Genomic DNA, 19375 nt, shown 5'->3' with positions numbered 1-19375 from the left:
GTTATGCTGCTTTGGAGCAGCCTGATCATGGAACAGGGCCTCCGTCATCTTTGACTGTGTACAGCTGGTGAAGCAATCTGCCCTGGTAGCCCCAGCGCAGGACAGCTCCGCATGGCCCCACTACATGGACTCAGTGCCTCCAGAGTTCCATTTCGTCCCCTTGAAGTGGCGTGTGGCACTTTTTCCGAGTCTCCCCGCGGGATTTCCGGGGCAGTGAACAACGGACTGACCTCGTCTGGCAGCAGCTCCCAGCAGGCCAGTGGGCCAAGAAAGGGTGCGGGCAATGCCCACCGCCCCTCTTTCCCTGGGCCCATTCCTGCCATCCTACTGTTGGGTCCGTTTCCCCTATGCCTTTCACTTGTTTTCTCCCGAGCGTTTTCTCTCAACGTTTCCCATTTCAGGTTTACAAAGTGCTTACGCCCACTTGGCGGGCAGCAACCTCGCCAGCCCGAGTCCCTAATCCAATCCCTCCGCCCCGCCCTCTGCCTCCCCTCCTCCCGCATCCACCCCCGCCGATTCACCCGGCGCCCGCCCGGGTCGTCACGTGAGCCTCGCCTCGCCCCGCCCCCTACCGTCACGTGAGCCCCCAGCCCCGCCCCGCCCCCGCGCCGGCGCGCTCCGACGTGCCCTGGAACTTACCCTCCCTCGGAGACCAGCCTGCGGGGACGGGCTGGCCGCAGCCGCCGCGGTGTGAGCGATCTTCGGGCTCGCCTCGGCGTCCCGCAGACCCCGTGCTAATACAAGAGGGAGCTGCCTCCTGCGAGGCCGCCGTGCTCTCGGTAAGGTGGCGGGACGCGGGTCCCCGTGGACAGAGGGCAGGTTGGTAAGGTGCTGCACAAAGGCGTCCGCGGTCGGGGCTGTGCCCGCCGAGGGCGGCGGAGTTAGGGGGAGGTGTGTGCGGGAGGCGCGTCGCCGCCAAGGTGCGCGCGAGGTGCGGCCGGGAGCGTCTCTGGAGGGGTGGGGCGCAGGACGCAGGGTGGGCGCGGGGGGAAGGGGAGCCGTTGCCAGCGCATTGACTGACGTGGGCGAGAGGGTTTAAATGGCTCGAAGTTGTGGCTCCTCTACCCCCCGGGTTTCCTGACTTCCTGTGTGAGGGCAGCGCCCGCCCGCCCCGCCCCTAGGAAGGAGTGTGTGTGTGTGTAAAAGGCAGGCTGGTGCCGCCCTCTTTCCTCGCCTTCTGCAGCTGCGTGTGCCCGCTCTCAAACTGCTGTTGGGTGTGTAAGCCTCCGCCCCCCCGGGGAGCCTACCTGAGGCCTCCCCTCGAGGACTGCTGACCTTAAACGGGTACTTTTGTCTCTGCAGTCTTTAGAAGTGCCCTGCCCCATTGAATGGACACTTGCTACTCTGGCTCTTCTGGGAGCAATCTTCTCAAAGTCCTTGAATTAAAAAACAAACAAAACAAAACAAAAAAAAAACTCTTTACAAGAGTGGTGCCCTCCTCCCATTTCAGCGTAGTTGATTGTCTTCCAAGAATGGCTGTCCTTTACGTGTTGTGTCTTTAGTTACTGCAGACCCTCTGAGAAGAAATGTCTGCAGGGTCATCATTACGGAAAAATGCAGGGCCTTCAGTTTCAGAGGCTTGTGATGTTTTTCTTCTGACTGCAGCAGCAGTTTTCAATGCATTTGCAAAGGTTAAAGCAAAATGTTTAAAGCATACCTTTAGGAAAGTTCGGATGTCATTCCAAGTGAAGTGTTTATGATGGGTAAAGTCAGCTAACACTGGAATTGCTTTATGTTTAGTTATGACACACGAGAGCAGCTTTTATCGAATATTTATGCACATATTCCAAAAGGGAAGGAAATGTGGAGGAAAGCTCGGCTTCTGGTTGAGATTCTGCCACACTTCCGAAGCTGAGACCCGGAAGACTCAGTGTTAGTGAAAGGTTGTTAAAAAGTATCTAGCCCCTAGCCACGCCTGTTTCATCCGAAAACTGGGGGGAAACAGTGGCCTAGAGCGGTTATTTGCCCATATCCAATGTTCCTTACCTGAGCTATAGGAAGGTGTGTTACAGAATGGGTCATCTTTCTGTACCTTTTCTTGTCTGAGTAGACATTCGGTTCCTGGTGCTAGTAGTTTTCTCTTTTGCTCTGTTTTGAAATGCCTTGGAAACGTTTCAGAATAGGGATTGGGAGCCCAGCAGAGTGCCTAAAAGCAGGATCTGAAGAGTTAACCTTGAGCCATGCACCCTGAAGAACCAGACAACCTGGATGCATATGTGTGACCGGTGGTTGCATGTAGCTTTCTGCTTTGGAGGTGTTTGTTCTTGGGGAAAAACAATTAAGTGTAATGAAACAGATTTTATGTGTGTATGTGTATGCCTGTATCTGTTGATGGGTTTCTGTTCATGCTTTATCAGCCATAAAAGTTGGAAAAGGTCGATAACTCATTGATTCTTAATGTGCCATTGGTAAAGATTTGTTATCCGTATATAGTCAATATGTATCTTTTGGTGTTTATTTTTTACTTACTATACCAGTTGTGAGGCACAAGTGAAAATATGTAGTATAAATGCTGTAGAAGAACAGCTTATTGTTTGTAGTTAATCATTTGGTTTTCATTTCATTTAGAAAGTTTTTGTTTGGTGCTTTTTAAAAATAGGTGGGTAGACCGTGGGCTTTACAAATTTATGTACTTGAAGTTGTGCAGTTGACATTCCTGAGAATAATAGGGTAATAAAAATTCGAAGTTGACTGAAATAAAACTGAATACAGTGATGTGTAAAATCCTTATGTGGCACTACCAGTATTTTGCTTACCTGAGAAAATTGGTACTAAGAAAAGGTAACTTAAGGTGAATCTGCCCAAAATGGACATTCCAGTTTTCTAGTAGTGGGAGAGAAAAGTGAAATTAAACTTTTATTTTCTTGTATTTACATTTTTAGTTTTAATTGCAAATATGCACTGTTTTGTGGAATGAGTCAGACATGAAAAAGTATGATATGATGGTATCACCTATAATCCTCAAATCATGCTTTTCATATCATCCTCTTTTGAGGAACCCATTGGGTCACTATCTTTGTGGTTTTTCTTTTCTTCAATTGTTAACTGGTCTAATTATGCCACATCCTTAGTTGTTGATGGCTTTGCTGTGATTCAGCCATTTCCCTGCTACTTTTATTGACTTAACAAATATCATGCAGTTTCAGTTTGCAGTTGATTAGCTTTTTATTTGAACCAGACTGCCAAATACTGACGTGTCTAAGTATCCCTCCCCTGTTGATAATTAGTGCTTCTCAAACTTTAATGTGCATGGGAATCACCTGAACTTCTAACAAGTCCCCAGGTGATACCCTTGATGCTCTACTGCCCAGACCACAAACTACGCTGCAGTCCGATAGAAATATAACGCCAGTCACCTGTGTAACCTTATTTTATTTTTATTTTTATTTAAGTAATCTCTTCACCCAGCATGGGTTTTGAACTCAAGCCAGAGATAAAGAATTGCGTATTCCTCCAACTGAGCCAGCCAAGTGCCCCTCACTTGGGTAATTTTCAAGCTTTTTAGTACTCCCATGGTAAAAAGTAAAAATAGGGGGAAAAATCCCAAGTGAAATAAGTTTTTTTTTTTTTTAATCATCTCATCATGTAATCAACATGATTCTTTTATTCAGACTAAGTCTTTAAATCCTTGGTGTATTTTACATATACGGGGCTTTTCTTTTTCTTTTTTTTTTTTAAGATTTTATTTATTTATTTGACAGACAGAGATCACAAGTAGGCAGAGAGGCAGGCAGAGAGAGAAAGCAGGAAGCAGGCTCCTCGCCAAGCAGAGAGCCCCCTGTGGGGCTCGATCCCAGGACCCTGGGATCATGACCCGAGCCGAAGGCAGAGGCTTTAACCCACTGAGCCACCCAGGCGCCCCAATACGGGGCTTTTCAATTTAGATTAGACACACTTAATGTGGTCAGTAGCCACATTTGGCTAGTGGCTGCTGTATTGAGCATCACTTCTGGAGTCTAGAATCTAGACCAGAGCTATTCTCCATGTATTTTTAGATTGGCCACATCAGCAACCTTTGGAAACTTGTTAGAAATGCAAATTTTTGGGCCCCACCTAATAGTGCTCTCATTAGGAATGTCTGGGTTTCAGTAACTTGTGTTTTAAAAACTGCAGATGATGACTACAAAATGTGTATGTGCTATTCTGGATGGGATCCTAGAATAGAAGAAGTCTATTAGGGGATAACTAAGGAAGACTGAATAGAGCATGGATGTTACTGAAAATGATATATTCATATATACCCCTGGATATGATAAATGTACCATACTAACATAAGATGTTAATGGTAGGAGAAACTGTGTATAGGATATATGGGAACTCTCTGTACTATTTTTGCATAATTCTCTAAGTCTAGTACTAATCTAAAAAAGTTTTTTGTTTTTTTAAAGAAAAGCTCTCCAGGTGATTCTGCTCACTAGAAGTTTCAGAAGCCCTGATCTAGATCACTGATATTACCTACACTATTGTACTTTGGATGGGTAGGATGGCTGCTAAGTTAAAGTTTGGTAGCATAGAAATAATAGTATTTTGTAAGAAGATCTAAAATCTGTAAAGCATTATACCAGGTGCTTTACACATATTTACTCATTTGATTCTCTCAATATGTGGTATCTGCTGTTAATAAGCTCCGTTTCACAAATGGAAGGAAACAAGACTCCGAGAGGTTTAGTAACTTGTCTTAGATCACATACCTAGGAAGAGGCAGAGGCATGTGCATTTGAGGAGGGATTATTTTTTTTAGTCATTAGTTAATTTGTCACAATTTTTCTACTCACAACTTTTTTTTTTAAAAGATTTATTTATTTTAGAGGGAGCAAGAATGAGCACGCATGCAGTGGGGAGGGGCAGAGGGAGAGAGTCTGAAGCAGACTCTGCATTGAGTGTGAAGCCCATCACTGGGCTCGATCTCACAACCCTGAACTCATGACTCGAGCTGAAACCAAGAGTTGGATGCTAAATGACTTTGCCATCCCAGGTGCCCCTGAAACTTACCCTTTTTTGAGTTAAGCAGTGATTAGTGTGGATATTATGTTTACAGAATACTTTTTCTCTTTTCCATTTTCACAAGAATCTTTGGAGATTTATATTGTTTGTTTTACAGGTGAGTTAAGGGGCTCAGCATCTGAGCGCCAAGAAACGGCAAATCCTAGATTTAAATTTCAGGTCCCTAACCCTGAGTAATGTAATTTAGATTACATTTTGCAGTTCGAGTGGTATCTTTAAAATGCCAATATTTGGCTGCATATTACTGATTTGTTAAAAAAAATCAGTTTTATTGAGTTATAATATGTGTATACTAACATAGAGTAATACTCAGTAATTGAAAGGAGTGAACTACAGCTACATACAGCAACATGGATGACTCTCAAAAGTGTTCTAAGTGAAACAAGCCAGATGTAGAAGGCTCTCTCTCTCTCTCTTTTTAAAAGATTTTATTTATTTATTTGACAGCACACAACCAGGGGGAATAGGAGAGGGAGAGGCAGGCTCCCTGCTGAGCAGGGAGCCCAATATGAGACTCGATCCCAGGACACCGGGATCATGACCTGAGCCGAAGGCAGACACTCAACCAACTGAGCCACCCAGGCACCCATCAGCATTCTCTATTCCTTATGCTTTGCTCACCACAAGTGTAGCTACCATCTGTCACCATACACACTATTGTGATATCATTGATTATATTCCTTATACTGTGCCTTTTATTCCCATGACCTTTTCATTCCATAACTGGAAGCTTGTATCTCCCAGTCCCCTTAACCTTACATTTTGCCCATCCCCCTCCAACCCTTTCCCAGGATCTCTTTTGGTTTGTATTCTTTCGTGTTTTACAGATGGATGTACGATTAGTTTAGGCATTCATTAGCTGATAAGCCTTTGAGTTGATTCCAGTTTCTAGCACTTATGAATAAAGCTGTTGTGAATGTTCATATAAGGCCTTTGCGTGGACTTATTTTTTCATTTTTCTTGGGTAAATACCTAGAGGTATTGAAAAGCAGTGGCTAGATCGTAAGGTAAATGCATGCTTAATAACTTTATAAGAAACTGCCAAAATGTTTTCCAAAGTGGCTTTAACATTCTGCATTCCCACAAGCAGTGAACGAGAATTCCAGTTGCTGGCATCCTTACCACATGAAATAGCCTTTATATGTATTTAAAGCCATTCTAGTTTGTGTGTGTGGGAGTGATAGCTGGTACTTTGAATTTATATCATTAGGGTTTTTTATTTTTATTTTTTTAAAGATTTTATTTATTTATTTGACAGAGATCACAAGTAGGCAGAGAGGCAGGCAGAGAGAGAGAGGAGGAAGCAGGCTCCCTGCAGAGCAGAAAGCCCGATGTGGGGCTTGATCCCAGGACCCTGGATCATGACCTGAGCTGAAGGCAGAGGCTTTAACCCACTGAGCCACCCAGGTGCCCCTCATTAGGGTTTTTTAAAAACAGTTTTATTGAGGTATAATTGCTGTGTAATAAGCTGCATATATTTTAAATGTGTAATTTGAACATATCTAACTCCCACCTTGCCCTCCAAATTTCCTTGAGCTTAAGGGTAATTCATCACCTTGTTTTCTGGTCAATATTGATTTGCTTTCCAGCACTATAGATTTGTTTGCATTTTGTAGAATTGTGTGTAGATGGAACCATATAGTATGCGCTTTCTTGTCTGGATTTTTTTTTTTTTTTTTAAATTTTCCTACTCAGGAAAATTATTGTGAGATTTTTCCAGTTTGTTGTGTGTATTAATGGTTAATTCCTTTTTGTTGCTGAGTGATATCTCATTGTGTGGATATATCACAATTAGTTTATCCATTCACCTCTTGATGGTCATTTGGATTGTTTCCAATTTGGGGTTATTAGAAATAAAGCTGGTGTGAACATTCACCTACATGTCTTTGCGTGGATACATGCTTTCGTTTCTCTTGGATAAATACCTAGGGGTAGATTTCCTGGGTCCTATAGTAGATATATATTTAAAATTTTAAGAACCTGCCAAACTTTTTCCAAAGTGGTTTTACCATTTTTATAAAATGTCCACTAGCAGTGTGTGAGAGTTTTGATTGCTCCACATTCTAGAAAACACTGGTGTATTGTCAGTCTTAAATATTAGTTATTCTAGTGGATGTGTAGTGTTATTTCTTTGTGACTTCAGTTTGCATTTCTCTAATAACTAAAGATATTGGGCATCTTCTAATGGTCTTACCATCTGTAGATCTTTGGATAAGTGTTTATATCTTTTGCCCATTTTTTATTGAGTTGTGTTATTGACTTGTACAGTTCTCTGTATATTTAAATATGAGTCCTTTGTTGAAGATAAGTTTGTGTCTATATTTATGAGGGAAGTCGGTTTTTAGTTTTTCTTATAATGTCTTTGTCTGCTTTTAGTATGAGGATAATGGTGACCAGATAGAATGAATTGGGATGTTTTTCTTCTGTTTCAATTTTCTTCAAAAGCTTTGTGTAACAGGCATTATCTTCCTTATATTTTTGGTAAAACTCTCTAGGGAAGCCATCTGGGTCAGGGCTTTGTAGGAAAATTATTTGTTTATTATTTATTCTTAAAGATTTTGTTTATTAGAGAACATGAGAGTGCATGCTTAAGAGCACACAGCAGGGGGAGCAGCAGAGGGAGAGGGAGCAGGGAGCTTGATCCCAGGATTTAGGGACCATGACCTGAGCTGAAGGCCGACGCCTAACCAGGTGACCCACCCAGGTGCCCTGTGGGAAGATCTTAAAGATTTTTAAAGACAGATCAATTTTTTTATTAGATACATGGCTACTTAGGTTATCAGTTTCTTCTGAAGTTCTGGTAATTTGTCCTTCAGGAAATTTGTCTGGTCATCTAAGTTGTTAGATTTACTGGCTTAAAGTTGTTCATAATATTCTCTTATCTTCCTTTTGATGTCTTTACATCTATAGTTATATCCCCTGTCTCATTCCTGATATTGGTAATTTGTGTTTTTTTCCCTTCTATTCTGGATCAGTTTGACTAGAGGGTTATCAGTATTATTGATCTTTAAGAACCAGCCTCTGATTTCATCTAACATTTTTCTCTCTCTTTTTTTTATTGATTTCTTCTATGCTCTTTTCATGTCTTTTCTTCTGCTTATTTGGGGTTTAATTTGTTCCTCATCTAGTTTCCTAGAGTGGAAGTGTACATCAATGATTTGAGACCTTTCTTCTTTTCTAATATGGGTATTTAGTGCTATGAATTTTCTCTGAGCACTACTTTAGCTGCATCCCGTAAGTTTTGAGATGTCATGTTTTCATGTACATTTCAGTTCAGATTTCCTGTTTGATTTCTTCTTTGCCTTATGAGATAATTAGAAGTATGTTGTTTAGATTCCAACAAATTTGTGGGTTTTAAACTATGTTTTGTTAATTTATAACTTAATTCACTTGTTAGAGAATATACCTTGGTATGTTTTCAGTCCTTTTAAATTTATTGAGATTTGTCTCATGGCCCAGAATACAGTCTGCAGAAAATGTATGTTTGTAGGAGACTACTGAACTGGCTGTCCCGTTTGTAGCACTTCCATTAGCTCTGTATGAGTGTTCCAGTTGTTGGTATCAGCACTTTGTATTGTCTTGTTTTGTAAAAATAACTGTATTGTGGTAGGTATGTGATATCTTGTTTGGATTTAACTTGCATTATTGGATTTTCAGTGTTTTGTAAAAGAACTTAAATTTTAGTACAAATTAAGAATCATGGTGTGTTTTCTTTCCCAGGAGAGGACAGAAAGCTCTGAGGCATTGATAGTAGTAGTAGGTCATCATTTGTGTGCTACATAAGTGCTACTTTTCGGTTTTCTAAAAGTTTGAATGTTTGCGTTTTAAAATTTACTTTGAAAGAGGATCTGTAAAACCTATGTGAGGATTTATTGACTTTTGTGGTTTTTGGGTAGACGGATATAAGGTGATTTGTAGTCTGTAGTGACTATTTTGGTAATACATAGACAATAGTATTGTATATATATACCACATTTTGATTAGGCATTTATCTATGGGCGTTTGGTTTGCTTCCATCTTTTGGCTGTGGTGATTAGTGCTGCTATTAACATGGACCTACGTATATCTTTTCAAGTCCCTGCTTTCTCTTCTTTCAGATGTGTACCCAAAGTGGAATTGCTGGGTGTTTTGAAAAACCACTGTACTGTTTACCTCTGTGACTGTACCATTTTACATTCCTACCAGCAATGCACAAGAATGGCAATTTCTGGGGCACCTGGGTGGCTCAGTCAGTTAAGCGTCTGCCTTCAGCTCGGTCATGATCCCGGGGTCCTGGGATTGAGCCCCGCATTGGACTCCTTGCTCACCAGGGAGTCTGCTTCTCCCTCTCCTGTGCTCTCGCTTGCGCGCTCTCTCTCTCTCTAATAAATAAATAAAATAATTTTTTTTTTTTAAAGGGCAGTTTCTCCACATCCTCAACACTTATTTTGGGTGTTTTTTTTTTTTTTTTAAAGATTTTATTTATTTATTTGACAGATAAAAATCACAAGTAGGCAGAGAGGCAGGCAGAGGGAGAGGAAGGGAAGCAGGTCCCTGCTGAGCAGGGAGCCCAACTCAACTCAGGTCTCGATCCCAGGACCCCGGGATCATGACCTGAGCTGAAGGCAGAGGCTTTAATCCACTGAGCCACCCAGGTGCCCCTTGGTTGTTTTTTGTTTTGTTTGTTCTTTACAATAGCCATTCCGATTGGTATGAAGTGGTGTCATTGAAGTTTTGATTTGCATTTCCCTAATGATAGTGACATTGAGCATCTTTCCTTGTGTTTATTGGCCATTTGTGTATCATCTTTGGAAAAATATCTATTCAAGTCCTTTGCCTATAGTGGCTCTTATCACATTGTTAATTTTGGAGTAGGTTGGCATCATTGTAAGCATTAAAAAGAATAGTCTTTTTTTCCTTTTTTTAATTTTAAGTTACTGATGTCTGACTAGAACTTTGCAGTGGCCAGATGTTAAATCACTACAATTGTATTTGCCTCTGTTTTGTAGATTATATCTTTTTTTAAAGCAAAGAATTTGGTAAACATTTGAAAGTAATTGAATGTGAATACTCATTTCAAAGATTTTCTTTAAGAGGGTAAATCTGAATGGTTTAAGAAAATGAACTTTTTTTTCTAGAGTAAGTTATTAGAGGGCTAGAAATCCTATTAAGCTTTATAAAGACCAAGGTTATGATTTTCTGATTAATGTATGACAACTTGTGTAATGGTATGGTCTGAGATCATGAGTGTGGGTGCTTCCCCAAAGGAAAATCAAGGTGTTCTTATTAAAAAGGGGGACAGGTGAGATGCCACAGAGGCAAGATCAAATTTATGTGAACTGTAAAAAAAGTTAATTTCTTTATTTTGCTTTGTGGTTTTTTTTTCCCCCTAAAGATTTTATTTATTTGGTAGGAAAGAGAGAGCACAATCAGGGGGAGCAGCAGGCAGAGAGAGAATCCGGGTCCCCCTGAGCAGAGAGCCCCACATGGGGCTTGATCCCAGTCATGATCTGAGCTGAACGCAGATGCTTAACTGACTGAGCCACGCATGTGCCCCTCTTTGTTTGTTTATTTTCGATTAAAAATGATTATTTTTCAAAGTACTTAATAAGAAATTTAAAAAATGGAACTCAGGTGTTGAGGGTATAGAAGAATCCATTGGTTGGAGTGCATTTAGAAGAGAGTAAAAAAAAAAAAAACTGAAAAATATGGAAGCAGAATTGAGCATCAAAGAAGGGTGGTTTTAAAGGTTAGCATGGAGCCATTATCAATATAGGTGCTTATGAAGTAGGAGAATCTGAAGGGAGAGGAAGTTAACTTACTGACTCAAGAAAACCTTTTTGTTCCTTAGACTTTTTACTAGTTCTGTTTGTTTATTTTTACCTTATAGGCAATCTTCCGGTATCCTGCACCACCACATTAAAACTCTTAGTGTGGGGCGCCTGGGTGGCTTAGTGGGTTAAGCCGCTGCCTTCGGCTCAGGTCATGATCTCAGAGTCCTGGGATCGAGTCCCACATCGGGCTCTCTGCTCAGCGGAGAGCCTGCTTCCCTCTCTCTCTCTCTGCCTGCCTCTCCATCTACTTGTGATTTCTCTCTGTCAAATAAATAAATAAAATCTTAAAAAAACAAAAAAAAACTCTTAGTGTGTGCAGATGGATCTGAAGGGAATAAATTCTAGTTTAATCTTTAGTCCTTTTTGGTCTGAAAGGCTTGATCAGGGTACAATACTCAGTACTGTGTGTGTGAAATTTTTGATACAGTAGTCTCCTAACTTTCTGCTGTCATATATCAGCTAGATCAGTATTTACTCTCCACATAGAGATTATTTTAGAATGATTTTGAAAATATAACAACCATTGATAATAGAGAACACTACCTGTTAAATAATTGTAATTCATGTTTTGATGATAAAGTACCTAAAGAAGCATGAGTTTATTTAAATTATTCAAACATATGTCGGCATAATGTAAGGTATTTTAATAGGAATATAAAATATGCATGGTATCACTTTTAATTTGGATTTAAATCGAGTCCTTAAAATCCAGAGGGGAAGGGTCAGTGTGGCACTTAAGATGCTCTGGGCTCATCTTGTGTATTTTCTGCCACAGTACTTGGATCGGCCATTTCTCCAAGAGCCTTGATTCCTTTGGGAATGATATTAGAAACTGTATCTGGGTGCTAGGTATACTTATTGCTGCTAGGCTGTCATTTTTGCTGACAGAAAGGAAATATGCATATGTATACTAAGCAATATATAGAGATATATCTATAATATTCCTGTTTTTTTGTTGTTGTTTATTGTGTTCAGTTATACATCATCAGTTTTTGATGTAGTGTTCAGTGATTCATTAGTTATTTATAACACCCGGTGCTCATCACAACACATGACCTCCTTAATACTCACCATCCTGTTACCCCTTACCCCCAACCCATTTGTAATATTTCTTTTTGAAATCACCTTTATGTAACTTTATCTGTAGTAAGCTAAAAATGAGTTTATATTGATGTCTCCAAATCTAATCCATGGATCATTCTAAACTTTTCTGCAGGATTATAAATTCCCACTCAGTCATCGAGAAACCTGGCTCCCATCATCTGAATTCCATTTAATTAATTATTTGATTTTAGTGTACATATATGGCGGTATCAGAGTTTTTGACTTATACCCCCATGGGAAATGTTTTTATCAGCTTAGAATAGAGTACTTGTGTAGTTCTTTTGCCTATATTCTTATAGACTTCACTTATTTCCAAGATAATTCCATCATCCTTCTCCAGAGGTTGTTCCATGTATTTGTCATATTGTTAAACTATATTGTCTCACCTGCTTTCTTGGGAAATCCTGTGATTCCCCCAACCTCCTGAATGATTTTTTAAAATTTGCATACATGGACGTTCATGCTTTGTGTTATAAAGATTAATGGGTTTTCACAAGTGTACAGTGTTATATATCCACCATTACAGGATCATACAAGATAGTTTTATTGATCTAAAAAATCTCCTGTGCTTCACTTACAGAATGCTCCTTCCCACTCTCCCGTTCTGGCAATCACTCTTTCTATGGTTTTGACTTCCCCAGAATGTGATACACTTGAAGTCATTCAGTGTGTAGCATTTTCAGACTGGCCTTTTTCACTTTGCAAAATATATCTAAGATTAATTTGTATCTTTTCTTAGTTTGATACCTTATTTTTTATCACTGAATAATATTTCATTGTATGGATGTCTCACAGTTTATCTTTTCTCCTATTGAAGGACATGTTGGTTGCTTCCAGTTTTTTTTTTTTTTTTTGAACATAAGTTTTCAACTTATTTGGGTAAATACTTTGGAGGGTGATCGCTAGATCAGATGGGAAGACCATGTTTAGCTTTGTAAGAAGTTGCTCAACTGTCTTCAAAGTGCCTGAACCATTTTGCATTCCTACGGGCTATGAATGGAAATTCTGTTGTTCTACATCCTCACTTGCACTTGGTGTTGTCAGTTTTTTGGATTGTAGCCATTATAATAGGTGTGTGCTGTGTGTCTTGTTTTAATTTGTAATTCCCTAATGACATAATGTTGAACACTTTTTCATGTGCTTATTTGCCATCTATGTTTTCTTTCATGGTATCTTTTCATATCCTTTTTCCATTCCATTCAGAACCTATTCCATATAAAATTCTTTTTGTTGACTTTTAAGAGTTCTTTGTTTACTTGGTATACAAATCCTTAGCCAGATAAGTGAAAGTATTTTCTCCTTGCGTGTGGTTGATGTTTTCATTCTCTTAGCAGTGTCTTCCACAAAGCAGTAGTTTTTAATTTTAATAAAGTTCTAATTTTTTTAAAAGGATTTTTTATTTATTCATTTGAGACAGAGAGAGAGAGAGAGAGAGAGAGAGCTTGAGCAGGGGGAGAGGGAGAAGCAGACTCCCTGCTGAGCCAGGAGCCTGATTCAGGACTCAGTCCCAGGACGCTGGAATCATGACCTGAGCTGAAGGCAGATGCTTAACCATTTGAGCCACCCAGGTATTCCTATTTTTTTTTTTTTACCCCAATGGATTGTGTATTTGGTGGTTTATCTTGAAACTCATTGTCAAACCCAAGGTCATATTTCTTCTCCTTTAAATAAGAATATTTTCTCCATTCTTGTAACAGCTCAAAAAAAGTCATCATGTCCACACTCATTTCTGACTAAGACTTAATGGCACAAATTGCCTTAAAATACCCCATGCAAATATCATTTTTAGTAGAATATGCTTGCTTCCCCAAATGCTTTTTTTGTTGTTTCCTCATTTTTGTTTTAGATTTAAATCTTGGTTTTGAATTTCCTTTACTAGTTTATGTTTGTGTTCTGTCCTGCTTTCTAGTTACCAATTATTTCCTGTATCCCTCTGCTGTCCCCATTTTTGCTATTTCCTTATGTCTAGAATAGTTGATAATATCAGTTACTGTATTTTTCTTCTGTTCTTTAGACCTAAATAAATGTCTTATATTCTGTACTCTTTTATTCTTAGAAAATAGGGATCATGCATTATGAAAAACAAAGTGCTCACTAGTGGCCTATGATTTCTTGTTGTACAAGTATAGGGTTTACAAAATTATTTACTATAATTTCTTATTCTGAAACTTAATACTGGAATTGTCCTTAACTATTTGTTGTGCTCATTAAGTTTAATTGATTTCTTTAGTAGAGGCCTGTTTAGGGATTCTTCATTTTATTTTATTTTATTTTTTTATTTTTTAATTTTTAGATTTTATTTATTTATTTGACAGAAATTTCAAGTACACTGAGAGGCAGGTAGAGAGAGAGAGAGAGAGAGAGAAGGAAGCAGGCTCCCTGCTGAGCAGAGAGCCCGACGCGGGACTCGATCCCAGGACCCTGAGATCATGACCTGAGCCGAAGGCAGCGGCTTAACCCACTGAGCCACCCAGGCGCCCCGGGATTCTTCATTTTAAACAAGTGCTTTTTTTTTTTTTTTAAAGATTTCACTTTTTATTTATTTATTTGACAGACAGAGATCACAAGGTAGAGAGGCAGGCAGAGAGAGAGAGGGGGAAGCCGGCTCCCCACTGAGCATAGAGCCCGATGTGGGGCTCCATCCCAGGACCCTGGGATCATGACCTAAGCCGAAGGCAGAGGCTTTAACCCACTGAGCCACTCAGGTGCCCCTTAAACAAGTACTTTTAAATCTTCTTGGAGAACTTCACGTCAAGGATAATGGCTTAAATTATATTTTGAAGTTAGTTAATATTTATGTGTGAGGCTATATTAATATTTTGTTGCTCATAGCACTAGAATTGTTAAATTGGTTGTACATCTGTGTATTAGGCTTAATGTGTAGACTCCTTCCAAAAAAATTGTAGACTTATTAATTATGGGTGTATTTACTATATGTCTCTTAAAATTGTGTTTACTTGTTTACTTTTTGGATACACCTAGTAAAGATATCATGCTGAGAGATGTACTTGATTAAAACAGATGTCCTGGGGGAGGAAGATAACATGTGCTGAGCTATGTAATTTGTGGTAGGAAAGAAAAGGAGAAAAAATGGCAAAAAAAGGAGGAGGCCATTAGATTTTAAAATAGCCTGGTAGGAAGTTCTGAATCAGATGTGGGGGAAGAGAAGTAAAAGATGTAAGCAGTTGTGTGTGTGTTTATCTCTGTGTATATCTCTTCTTGTTGAAACATGAGAAAGAAGAAGACTGGTAGGAGGCATGGAAAGCCTTCATGGCTATTTATGAAACTGCCAAGTAAACAAGTGGTTGGTACTGGGCAGTAGGTATGAGAAAACTTTATATGTATTGGTGGTTGGGTAATTACTTGTAAGTGACCTCGTGATGAATATGGGTAAAGGATTGTGATGATGAGTATAGAACATATTTCAACTGGAGGAGAGTCGCCTTCAGAACATTATAGTTGGATCAGTAAGGAATCTAACCAAAATACTTGAGAGGTTAAGATAACAGGATAAACAGTGTTAACCTAGTCTAAAGAGAAGACTAGTTTCCACAAGTTTGGAAAATAGGGAAAGAAACAAACAAATGAAAAGTTAAAAAGGTAAAAAATTTTTTAATATAGGTTATATTTTTAAATAAAATTAGGTAACATAACTTAGATATTTAAAGATGATTTTCACTTAGATCTGAGTTTCTAGAGCTACCCCACAATTTTGATTTTCTTTGAACCCATAGCTTATAATAAGGCTTTTTTCTTGTTTTATGTAACTTTCCCAGATCTTGGGTTGTGATACATAATTCCTGTTGTGTGACTTTTTAGAAGTTTATAATTTTAATAGTGTCTCTTTGGGGCTTCCCAGTTTCATTCCCCATCTCACCACCCCAGTATTATAACTAGAACACGATCTTGGCTCCAGTTCCCCTATTCTTATCCCATTGTGTCCACTCTTGCTCATATCGCTTGCCTTGATACCCAGCTGCCTTTTCTGTATAGAAGTTTTGTCTATGTCTCCATTTTCCTTATCCTTCCAGTCTCATTTTCTTTAAAGCTTTAGATTACGTGTCTCATGTTGAATTGACTTATCTTTCTCCCTAACTCCTCCTTCATACTTAGCTTTTTAGTCACTGGGCAAGGCGTAGTCATAAAGCCTGGCAGTGAAAGGGGCTGAACTCAGACTGGCTTTTAACCTATCATTGCTCCCCATTGCCTAGCTTCTCTGCTCCTAGTGTGACTTACAGTTTTCTTGTTATTCTTCATACTTTCCTTTTCTCCATTCATGTGGGTAAATATCTGACTAATTATAGTACATCTGAGCTCAGAGATGTTGCTTAAGTTATTCTATTACTTCCTGGAAGGAAAAAGAAAAAAAAAAATCACCTGAGGATAAGTACTTCAGTGTGGAATTTTGAAAAGTTGTAGTGAAAAACTTCTATTTAGATAAAAGCATATTGTGATTGACTTCCTGGAAACGAAAGTAAAGGCTGAACATTTGGAAGGTTAGAATCTGTATTACTGCTATGCTATGGGACACCATGCAGACTTGCTGGGGCTCCGGGTGGGATAGAGACAGAAAGTAGCTTTTGGATATGGTAAGTTTTAGGTACCTTGTAGAACACTAGGTGGATTTGGTTTCTGTGGTTCATTTGTCTCTTTTATTTTTTATTTTTATTTATTTATTTATTTATTTATTAAAGGATTTTATTTATTTGACAGAGATCACAAGTAGGCAAGGAAGCAGGCAGAGAGAGAAAGGGAAGTGGGCTCCCCATTGGGCAGAGAGCCCGATGCGGGGCTCTATCCCAGGACCCTGGGATCATGACCTGAGCCGAAGGCAGAGGCTTTAACCCACTGAGCCATCCAGGTGCCTCCATTGGTCTCTTTTTTTTTTTTTTTTTTTTTAAAAGATTTTATTTATTTACTTGAGAGAGAGACAGTGAGAGAGAGCATTAACGAGGAGAAGGTCAGAGAGAGAAGCAGACTCCCCATGGAGCTGGGAGCCCGATGCGGGACTCGATCCCGGGACTCCAGGATCATGACCTGAGCCGAAGGCAGTCGTCCAACCAACTGAGCCACCCAGGCGTCCCCCATTGGTCTCTTTTAATGTAGAAGAATCTTCCTCCCTTTTTCATTTTTTATGAAATTGAATTTTTTGGAGAGTTCAGATCTGTTATCTAATAGGATGTCTACACTTTGGAATTGTTTTCTAATAATTAGCTTAGCTTTAAAATGTTTTTGACAAGAGTACAACTTAGGTGACACTGTGTATATCACATTAGGAAGCATATATCATCCAGGTTGTCCCACTGTTGGTATAATTAAGTTTGTCACTTGGTTAAGCTCATGACTGCTGCATTTCTCTTATTTGGGGCATATCCCTCTATTTATAATTAGTAAGTAGTCTGTGGGGAAATATGTTAGGACTCCCAGTAGCTTTTTAGTATTTGTTTTCAGTCTATCTGCTCAGTACCGTAAACTTGAAAATGTATTCCGTCACTTTAACAATTTTACAAAAGTTGTTTCTCATATTACTAGAAAATTTAAAAAGGTATTTGTTAGGATAAAAAATAAAGGGCAGAAATAAAGTTGAAATTACGTGTAAGTGAAGTAGAAGGGGGTCGTGTTGAAGCATACCTTTTTATGGGGTACGGTTTGGAGGATGGCACGCAACACAATTGTGATCTGTAACATTGGAGCTATTATAAAAATGTGAGCAATCCATTATAGCTATTCTAAAGCAAGAGCAGCGTTACATTATTAGCCTTTTTAAAGCATTCCTGCTTGAAATTAATGAACTTTATTTTTTTTATAGGTTTAAGTGTAATACTGGATATTTATTTCTTTTAAGGTAAGTTTTTTCTTTTTCTTTTTTTGAAACATTACCATATGAAGTTTGTTATCCAGATAGTTTGTCTAGAAAGTAAATTTGTTACCGAAATTGGATCAATAACTTATTTGTCATCTGGGCTTATGGGCTTTAACTATTACAGAGAAGAAAATTGTCTTGAGGGGAATGATTGTTAACTGCACATATACATTCCACAATATGATGCCCAACAGTTGGCTGCTGAAGATTGGTAGGTTGTCACGGCACCTTAGGTTTACAGTTCTGGTATATCTCAGTATTCAGAATTGCTTAGGTTTCCCTTGGGAGCCTTGAGCTCTGGGTTGAATATTAGTTTCCTAGGGCTGCTGTAACGAAGTGCCACACACTGAGTGGCTTAAAACAGTAGAAACTTATCATCTCCCAGTTCCGGAGGCTAGATGTCCAAAATAAAGACATTGGCAGGGCTCTGCTCCCTTTATGAAGGCTTTAGGAAGCAATCTTTCTTTGCCTCTTCCTAGCTTTGCCAACCTAGCAGTTGGCAGTCCTTAAAGCTGCTTCACTCTAGTTTCTGCCTCTGCTGTCACGTAACCTTCTTTCCTCTGTGTGTCTTCTCCCTGTTTCCAATCCCCCTCTCTTTATAAAGACACCAGTCATTGGGTTTTGGCCCCACCCTAATCATGTATGACTTCACTTAAATTGATTACACTGCAAAGATCCTATTTCCAAATAAGGTCATATTCACAGGTCCTGAGGTTAGGACTTGAACATACTTTTTTGGGAAACACAATTCAGCACAACACATTTATGGTTGGGCCTTGACTTGAGTTGTAGCAATATTGAGATGCTGTGATCACTTGGAGGCTTGAGTACTCTCTCTGCGGTACTGAACTGTTTTGGAATTGATACAGAAATAAAAATGAATCCTTGGATTTCTCAAGCCAGTTTAGGGCTTATATCTATTTCAGACTTTGGCAGAGGGGATGAGAATTTTTAACATATCCAGATATAAAGACTTGTTATTTGCATTTGTGGGATTCAATCTGACAAGAATTGTGGCCCTCCTGAGGTAGACGTAAGAGGGAAACAAAGTAAGCTAGGAGTTTCTTTTCTTTGTGTGCGTACTTTGTCCAACTATTACAATACTGTCCTTTTTATCTGTTTATGTTAGGAAGGGAAACTTGTATAATTGGCTAACTTTTTAAAAGGTCATTAGTACTCTTGATCATTTTAGAAAATAAGGGGTAAAGGGTTATTGAATTCAGCTCCACTTTCAAAAAAGTTCTCAGGTAAATGAACCTAGCTCAGCGCCCGGCCCTTGGTAAGTGCCTGAGACATATTTATTGAGCCTTTCTAAGAAAGTGAAGGAGGTTTGAGGCAGTCATGAAAAGAAGGAAAGTTTTCACTTCTCATTTTTGAATTTTTTTCTCTCTGGCTGGTTAGGGTATTTACTATTCCAGTAATTGATTTGGTTTTGTTCATAAATGACTAGAGAATGTAGATTACAGTTAGAATTAGTGTTTTTAATATAGGACAATACATATGATACTAGACACATGTTTAGTTTCTTGGGTTTGAGATTTGAAGGTAATATTCTTTAAGGGCCTATATTATATGGTGCTTATGAATAAAT

At 39.2% G+C, this 19375-nt stretch overlaps 1 protein-coding gene across 3 annotated transcripts in view; it reads left to right on the top strand.

Annotated features, from left to right (window-relative positions):
* Nucleotides 1-641: 641 nt before the first annotated feature.
* The window catches only part of ARHGAP12 (Rho GTPase activating protein 12), a 110218-nt gene continuing 91484 nt past the window's right edge, over nucleotides 642-19375 (top strand). For all 3 annotated transcript variants that reach the window (XM_059184212.1, XM_059184211.1, XM_059184210.1), the window contains exons 1-2: nucleotides 642-779; nucleotides 17731-17766. The gene's annotated coding sequence lies outside the window, so the exon portion shown is untranslated. The remainder of the gene's footprint in view (nucleotides 780-17730; nucleotides 17767-19375) is intronic.

This window comes from Mustela lutreola, chromosome 8 (genome assembly GCF_030435805.1).
Source record: "Mustela lutreola isolate mMusLut2 chromosome 8, mMusLut2.pri, whole genome shotgun sequence".
In the NCBI taxonomy this organism is placed as follows: domain Eukaryota; kingdom Metazoa; phylum Chordata; class Mammalia; order Carnivora; family Mustelidae; genus Mustela; species Mustela lutreola.
The sequence above is the reverse complement of the archived record's forward strand: the minus strand, read 5'-3'. Positions and strand labels throughout refer to the sequence as shown.